The following is a 9,347-nucleotide window of genomic DNA, read 5'->3' on the forward strand; positions in this document are numbered from 1 at the left end:
CAGATATCTTTGCAGCATCCTTGACCATGGGTGCCCAGAGGGCTGAGGTATTGCTAATGTTGTCTCTTTGTTTAAGAAGGGTAGCAGGGATAATCCTGGGAATTATAGACCTGTGAGCTTGACGTCAGTGGTAGGCAAACTGTTGGAGAAGATACTGAGGGATAGGATCTATTCACATCTGGAAGAAAATAGACGTATCAGTGATAGGCAGCATGGTTTTGTGCAGGGAAGGACATGTCTTACAAACCTAATAGAATTATTTGAGCAAATGACAAAGTTAATTGATGAGGGAAGGGCTGTAGATGTCATATACATGGACTTCAGTAAGGTGTTTGATAAAGTTTCCGATGGCATGTTGATGGAAAAAGTGAAGTCGTATAGGGTTCAGGGTGTACTAGCTGGATGGATAAAGAACTGGCTGGGCAACAGGAGACAGACAGTACTGGCGGAAGGGAGTGTCTCAAAATGGAGAAGGGTGACTAGTGGTGTTCCAAAGGGATCTGTGCTTGGACCACTGTTGTTTGTGGTATACATAAATGACCTGGAGGAAGGTATAGGTTGTCTGATTAGCAAGTTTGCAGATGATACAAAGATTGGTGGAGTTGCAGATAGTGAGGAGGACTGTCAGAGAATGCAGCAAAATATACATAGAATCGAGAGTTGGGCAGAGAAATGGCAGATGGAGTTCAAACCAGGCAAATGCGAGGTGATGCTTTTTGGAAGATCTAACTCAATGGTCAATGGAAGAGTCCTGGGGAAAATTGATGTACAGAAAGAACTGGGAGTTCAGGTCCATTGTACCCTGAAGGTGGCAACGCAGGTTGATAGAGTAGTCAAGTAGGCATACAGCATGCTTGCCTTCATCGGACTGGGTATTGAGTACAAGAGTCGGCCGGTCATGTTACAGGTGTATAGGACTTTGGTTAGGCCACATTTGGAATATTGCATGCAGTTCTAGTTGCCACATTACCAGAAGGATGTGGATGCTTTAGAGAGGGTGCAGAGGAGGTTCACCAGGATGTTGCCTGGTATGGAGGGTGCTAGCTATGAAGAATGTTTGAGTAGATTAGGATTGTTTTTGTTGGAAAGACGGAGGTTGAGGGGGGACCTGATTGAGGTCTACAAAATTATGAGAGGTATGGACAGGGTGGATAGCAACAAGCTTTTTCCAAGAGTGGGGGTGTCAATTACAAGGGGTCATGATTTCAAGGTGAGAGGAGGAAAGTTTAAGGGAGAACATAGAACATAGAACATTACAGCGCAGTACAGGCCCTTCGGCCCTCAATGTTGCACCGTCCTGTGAAACCCGTCTAAAGTCCCTCTACACTATTCCCTTGTCGTCCATATGCCTATCCAATGACATGTGCCTGGAAAGTTTTTATTGAAAGGGTGGTGGGTGCCTGGAACGCTTTGCCTGTGGAGCTGGTAGAGGCGGGCACGATAGCATCATTTAAGATGCATCTAGACAGATATATGAACGGGCGGGGAACAGAGGGAAGTAGACCTTGGAAAATAAGAGACATGCTTAGATAAAGGATCTGGATCGGGGCGGGCTGGGAGGGCCGAAGGACCTGTTCCTGTGCTGTAATTTTCTTTGTTCTTCACACATAGTCCCTCACCTGCAGATAACGGAATCCATTCTGTCCCGACAGTTCAAACTCCTCTTCCAAATCCACCAAAACAGGAAAGCTCCCATCAATAAACAGATCGCCCAGCCTCTCAATCGCTGTTCTCTGCCACTTCCGAACCCCCCCCCCCCCCACTCCGTATCCAGCTTTCCCGTGACAAACTGATGATTGCCACAAATTCGAACCCACACCGACGCTCCCTCCACTCCCATATGCTTCCGCCAATGCCCCAAATTCTCAGGCTGCCACTATGACCAGGCTTGTAGAGTACCGAGACGGCAAGAACAGCAGAGGTGCCGTTGCCAGTGCTCCGAAATTTGTGCCCCTGCATGATGCTGCCTCTACCCGCTCCCATACCGACCCACCCCCCCCCCCCCCCCCCCCCATCACCCACTTCCTGATCATGGCTATATTTGCTGCCCAGTAATAATTCCTGAAGTTCGGCAGGGACAAACCTCCAATCACTCTAATCCTTCTGCAAACTCGATCAGGCCCCCAAACCCACCACTAACCCTTCCTTCAACTTCGGGAACTTCAAACCCTCCAAGAACTGCCTCATCCCCTCCACCCCAGCTGGTGACTCCAAGGCATACAACCGACTGTAAAATTCCTTGAACACCCCGTTCACCCCCGCTGGTTCCAAGACCATGTTCCCCCCTTTTACCTTCACTCTTCTTATCTCCCTGGCCGATTCCCTTTTCTGAGCTTGTGTGTGAGCATCATACTGGCATTCTCTCCATACTCAAACACCGCCCCTTTCGCCTTCCTCAACTGCCCCACTGCCTTCTCTGTGGATTACAGACAAGACTCCATCTGCAGCTTCTGCCACTCCTTCAACATTCGCGCCTCCGGGACTTCCAAATTTCTTCTATCCACCTGGAGTACCTCTGAACCAGCCTGTCCATCTCTGCTTGCTACACCTTCTCCCTTGGAGCCCGTACCGATATCTGCTCCACCTAACTACTGGATTCAGCGTCTCCCATACTGTTGCTGCCGAAACCTCCCCTGTGTCCCCTATGTGCCAATTATTCTGGATGGCCTCCCTAACATGGCCGCACACCTCCTCATTTGCTACCAGTCCTCTATCCAATCTCCATTGCGGGTGCTGTCCCCCCCCCCCCCTCACCACCCCCGCCTCCTCGCTGACCCGTAAATCCACCTAGTGTGGGGCATCGTCAGACACAACAATCGCTGAATACCCAGAGTCGACCATCCTCGCCAGCTAGGCCCGATTCAAAACACAAAAATCAATCTGGAAGAACACTTTGTGTACCTGGAACAAAAAAGAAAATTCCGTCGCTCTTGGTCGTCGGGACCTCCACGGATCTACCACACCCCCCACACCCACCCTCATCTGTTCTAAATACCCCTTTAGTTCCTCCGCCATGACTAAATCTTCCCTGTCTTCTAACATAAACTTCAGCTCCACATCCATGCTATAAAACCTTCCATGATCAGTCTATGTTAGATCAGGTCCGAATCTTCCCCAGCACCCGCTTCATAAACTTCCCGTCGACCAAGTTTGGTGCATAGATGTTCACAAATACCAAAGGCCTCCCCTAAAGCTTCCCACTCACCAGAACGTACCAACCCCTTAAGTTTGGCACTATGCTCCCCATCTCAAATCACACCTGCATATTGATCAAGATCGCTAACCCTCTAGTTTTGGAGCCCAACACCGAATGAAATACCTGCCCGACCCAGCCCCTCCACAGCCTAGTCTGATCCATTACCCTCAGGTGTCTCCTGTAGTATGACCACATCAGCCTTCAAACTCTTCAAATGTGCTAACACGCAAGCCCTTTTGATCAGCCCATTCAGCCATCTCACGTTCCATGTGCTCAGCCTGGTCGGGGGGCATCCCACGCTCCCCCCCCCCCCACCCCCCCACTCCCCCCCCCCCCCCTCCCCCCCGCCTGCCGATCAACCATCACACTTCTCAGGACAGCCTCCATCCCGCATTCCGCGCCTCCTCAGGCCCGCCCTCGAGCGCCCATCGTCATCGACCTCCAATTTATCTCCAGGCGCCAGTCCCTCCCCTGTCAGAACAACAACTCCCCCCTCCCTCCCCATAACAGAGTAACAATCCCAACCCCTCTCAACAAACTGATGACCTGCATGCCCTCTGAGCTTCCGTGAGCTAGCATGGCCAGCTAGCCTGATAGCCCCCACCTATGGCGCTAAGCATCCTACTCCCCCCCCCCCCACTGATCTCCCTCCCCCCGCTCGAACATACATATGCAAAACATAATAATCCCCAACAAACACAAAGAAGAACATTCCACCCACCAACTAACCATTTAGACCAAAGTTAGTGCGCATACAAAACTGAGGAACAGCCCAAAACTTAGTGCAAAACAATATATGCAAATGCCAAAGTGAAAAGAAATGTAGCAGTATAACAAGAACACAACTACTCACCCCAAGTTCACTGTCCTCCATCATCTGCCTGTCCCCCGGTCTTAACAAAGTTTATTGCCTCATCTGGTGATCCAAAATAAAGCTTGTGACCTTCGTAAGTGTCCACAAATGAGCTTGGTACAGCATGCCAAACTTCACCCCCTTCTTAAAAAGGGCCGATTTCACTTTATTGAAACTAGCCCTTCATTTTGCCTGTTCCACATCCAAGTCCTGGTGAATACACAGCTCATTGTATTCCCATTTGCAGCTCCTCGACTGCCTGGCACACCTCAAGATCTGCTCCTTGTCCAGGAACTGGTGCATTCGTGCCACAATCGCCCATGGCGGCTCATTCATCCATGGCTTTCTCATAAGCGTTCTGTGCACCCTTTCCACCTCCAAGGGCCGAGTAAATGCACCTTCTGCCAGCAGCTTCTCGAACATACACGCCACATGTGCCCCTGCGTCCGATACCTCGCTGCCCTCCGGGAGCCCCTCAATCCTCAGGTTCTGCCTGCGCGACCTGTTCTCCATTTCGGGTATGGTTCATGCTCTGCCCAAGAACGCAAGGAACTACAAGAGGTCGTGAATGTAGCCAAGTCCATCACGCAAACTCGTCTCCCATCCATTTAATCTATCTGTAATTCCCTCTGCCTCGGAAAGGCAACCAGCATAATTAATGACCACAGGCACCCTGGACATACTCTCTTCCACCTTCTTCCATCAGGAAAAAGATACAAAGGTTTGAGATACCGTAACAATCGACTCAGGAACAGCTGCTGTTCATCAGACTTTTGAATGGATCTACCTCGTAATAAGTTGACCATTTCTCTACATCCCAGTTATGACTGTAACATTATATTCTGTAGTCTCTCATTCCTTCCCTATGTACGGCATGCGTTCTCTGTATAGCATGCAAGAAACAATCCTTTCACTCTATACTAACACATGTGACAATAATAAATCAAATCAAATGTCCAGATCCTCCACTTTCTCTTGCATCCTTTTCTGGTGGTCCTTCATTAGCCCCATCTGCGCATCAATCGCAGTTAGCTGGTCATCATGCTCAGCAACCACTTCTTCCACCTTCTGGATCACCTGGCCCAGGGTTTCCAATCTCTGCTCCACCCAGTTAATCCCTGTCTTAATCGGATCCAAGTACTCTTTTCATTGTTGAGCAAAGCTGTCCTGGAAAAAGGCCACCAGCTGATCCCTTGGCCACTGGGTCAGCAATTCCAGTCCCTGAGCCTCCGCCATATTTTTCTGTGCTGCAGACTCCACTCCTTTTTTCGACCAATGATGTCTCCTTTTCAGACCACTTCTGGTCCACGAATCCAGACACTGATGGGGAATTCTTCTCCTCTACCTCGCCAATCTCCTGTTTTGTTGATTAAATCCCCCATAAATCGGGGAAAAGGTCCAAAATGACCACCACGAGCGGGAGCTACCAAATAAGCGACCACTCACTCCATGGCCGCCACTGGAAGTCGATTGGCAGCAAGATTCGGTGAGTGGAAGTCATGTCTCACTAACTTGATTGGGTGTTTCGAGGAGGTGACGAAGATGATTGATGAAAGTAGAGCTGAGGATATTCTCCACATGGCCTTCAGTAAGGTCTTTGACAAAGTCCCTCACGGCAGACTGGTACAGAAGATAAAGCCACATTGGGTCAGAGGTGAGCTGGCAAGATGGATACACAACTGACTCGGTCATAGAAGACAGAGTGCAGCAGTGGAAGGCTGCTTTTCTGAATGGAGGGTTCTCTCTGACCAGTGGTGTTCCACAGGGATCAGTGCTGGGACCTCTTGCTGTTTGTAGATTTTATAAATGGTTTGTAGGAAAATGTAACTGTTCGGATTAGTCAGTTTGCAGACAACACAGAGGTTGGTGGGAGTATGGATAGAAATGAGGTTTGTCAGAAGATATATCAGGATATATGTCGGTTGGAGGCTTGGGCGGAGAAGACATGGCAGTTGGAGTTTTATCCAGTCAAATGTGAGGTAATGCATTCTGGAAGATCTAATATAGGTGGGAAAATACAGTAAATGTCAGAATCCTTAAGAGTATTGGCAGGCAGAGGGAACTCGGTGTACTGGTCCACAGGTTGCTGAAAGGCAAGGCAGGTGGAGGAAGTAGTCAAGAAGGCAAGCAGCATGCTTGCCTTCATCGGCTGGTCATTGAGTTTAAAAGTTCACAGGTCATGCTGCAGCTGTGTCGAACCACAGTTAGGCCACACTTTGAAGATATGTTTAATTCTGGTCACCACACTACGAGAAGTACGTCGAGGCTTTGGAAAGGCTCCAGAAGAGATTTACCAGGATGTTGCCTGCTAGGGAGAGCATTAGGTATGAGGGGAGGTTAGATAAATTCGATCTGTTCTCACTAGAACTTCGGAGGTTGAGGGGCGACCTAATAGAAGTATACAAAATTACAACGGGCATGGAAAAAGTGGAGAGTCAGAAGCTTTGGCCTAGGGTGGAAGAGTGAATTACTTGAGTTTAAGGTGCATGGGGAAAAGTTGAGAGGAGATGTGCGAGGGAAATTCTTTACACAGAGGGTAGTGGGTGCCTGGAACTCGCTGCCGGAGGAGTTGGTGGAAGGAGGTACGATAGTGACATTTAAGTGGAATCTTGACAAATATATGAAGAGGATGGGAATAGCGGGATACAGACCCCAGAAGTATAGAAGGTTTTCATGATTTACGTGACTCCGGTCCACCGATTCTCTGGTGACCAGGGAATCGGTCCCCTTGGCGCCGGCGCGGTTTGCGTGGCTCTGGTCAGGCCCGCTCTGCACCAACCCCCCGCCCCCCCCCCCCACCCTGTCAGCAGCATCGTCAGCGCAGGCTTCAAGGATGGAGGGCCTGTTCCTGTGCTGTACTTTTCTTTCTTTTTTCTTTGTTCTTTGTTTTATTCTGTGGGTCGCAGCATTTGCACCAGTTAACGCAACATGTCCAGCATGTACTGTATTTCAGTCTAACTGAGCCAGTTTCCGTTGTTGGCTGTATTGGCTCAATGTTTCTAGGACAGGATTCTCTGAACGTGCGGCTAAGTGTTGATGCCATCATAAACGCCACCGTGTTATATGATGGCATCAACAGGACCTCAGGAGCAGCGATGCTGCACTCTACAGGGAGCCAGCATGGCACTGGAGTGACTCACGCAGCTCCAGCTGCCGATACCAGCGTCAAACGGGCACGACGGTCAGCGCATTCGTGCAGCGACCGGTGCGAACCCGCGCATGCGTACTCCAACCATCACGAACACGCGCATGTGCGTTAGTTCCCTTCTATGCGCCAGCCCCAATGCAACATAGCATAGAGCTGCAGGGGCCCGGTGCAGAATAAAAGACGGCCCCACCAGGAGAAGCCAGCTGGCCGATCAATAGGCCCTGATCACGGACCAGGCCACAGTGGAGGCCGACCCCGGGGTCGGAAGTCCCTTCCCCCCCCCCCCCGCCCAGCAGCCTGTCCCCCGCAAGATGGACGCCGACGTCCCACCCGGCAGGATCACATGTGAACAGCGCTGACAGGACTTGGCCTATCTTGCTGGCCATTCGACCCATCCCGCGCGGAGAATCGCCGGGAGGGCGGAGGGGGGGTGGTGTAGAGCAGGCCTGACCAGCGGCACGCCAACCGTGCAGGCGCCAAGGGGACCTATTCTCTGGTCACCAGAGAATCGGTGGACCGGAGTCACGTAAATCACGCACCCCCTCCTCCCGCACACCGATTCTCTGTCGTGGAAAAGGGGTCAGAGAATCCCGCCTCTTATTATGTCTGCATTATAAGTAATGTAGGGAGTTCCCTTTGATATTTCCGTCCGGCCCTGACTATTCTCTTTAAGAATCTTTATTATCTCTGTCCCTTTCTGTCTCTAGTGCAATGCAGTCAGTTTTTCTGATTGTCCAATACGGGTTCAATCAAATTTCGAGGTACTTCTTCAGCTAAACTATAAATGAAATGAAATGGAAATGAAAATTAAATGAAAATCGCTTATTGTCACAAGTAGGCTTCAAATTCCGGCGCCTGTTCGGGTGGGAAATATTTGGTTAATTTTTCATCTAGAAACTCGCTTCAACCCCACCAGCTTTACAATCTTTCTTTTCCTTCCCGTTGTGGCCTTCAGCAGCAAGTGAAGTTAATGTTTCAATCTCCACAGGGTTGATTGGCTGGCTGTGCACCATTCTTTGCTTCCGATCTTTTACCTCCTCATTGGAGTCATCAGAATCACAGCTATTATGTCCATTTTGGAATACGGACAGCCACAATTTGTTTTGTTCAAATTTTGACTTTTCTTCTTGACTTTGAGAATCAGAGGCTAACACATTATTGGCTCCAAATACCTTTCTGGGGTCTGTTAACAAATGCGGTGGCAGGATTACTATATGGTTTTTAACCCAACTTCCGCTTTATATTTAAAATTAATTGATTACTGATTATTTTATCTCCTTGATGATTTGCTTCCTTTACATTAAAACGACACTGTTGACTTATAGAATGACTTGGGTTGCTTCCTTGGTGTCACTTAACAGTCCTTGCTTTCGCCGTCGTGAATAACCAGTATATTTCGCTTCCAAACTGGTATACTCTGAGAAATATTTGCCCCCGAAGTGAATAACAATGGGTTCACTGCGAGAGGTTGTAGCAATTCACTTTTAGAAAAGTCCAAGCCACTGTCGTCTTCCCTTTCTTTGGAAGAATTAATTGCAAATTTTTTCAAGATCTGATGGAATCATATCATCACATAATTCCTGCAGTTCAGAAGGAGACTATTGGATCCATTGCGTCTACACACAACCACGGCCCACTCCGCCGGCCTATCCCTATAACCCTGTAACCCCACCTAATCTTTGGAGAGTCAGAAAAAATTTGGCATTGTCAATCCACCTAACATACACATCTCTGGACTGTGGGAGGAAACGGGAGCACCCAGAGTAAACCCAGAGAGACATGAGGAGAATGTGCAAATTCACCCAAGGTTGGAATTGAACCTGGGTTCCTTGCGCTCAGAGACAACAGTGCTAACCAATGCGCCACCGTGCCGCCCCTGACAGGTCTATGCAGTAACAGCTGTTGATCATCAAGTCATAATCAAAACTGTAATCGAATTAAAAATTCTCGCTTGAATCGTCATTCTGTTAGATTCGGACTATTCTTTCTTATGGTCCCCTCCGATCTTAAACGTCTCTAAATCTGGATCTCTCTTAGATTTTACCTTTAGAATATAGAACATGGAACAGTATAGCACCGAACAGGCCCTTCGGCCCTCGATATTGTGCCGAGCATTGTACAAAACCACGATCAAGCTATCCCACTCCCTG

Source organism: Scyliorhinus canicula, chromosome 17 (assembly GCF_902713615.1).
Source record: "Scyliorhinus canicula chromosome 17, sScyCan1.1, whole genome shotgun sequence".
NCBI lineage: Eukaryota > Metazoa > Chordata > Chondrichthyes > Carcharhiniformes > Scyliorhinidae > Scyliorhinus > Scyliorhinus canicula.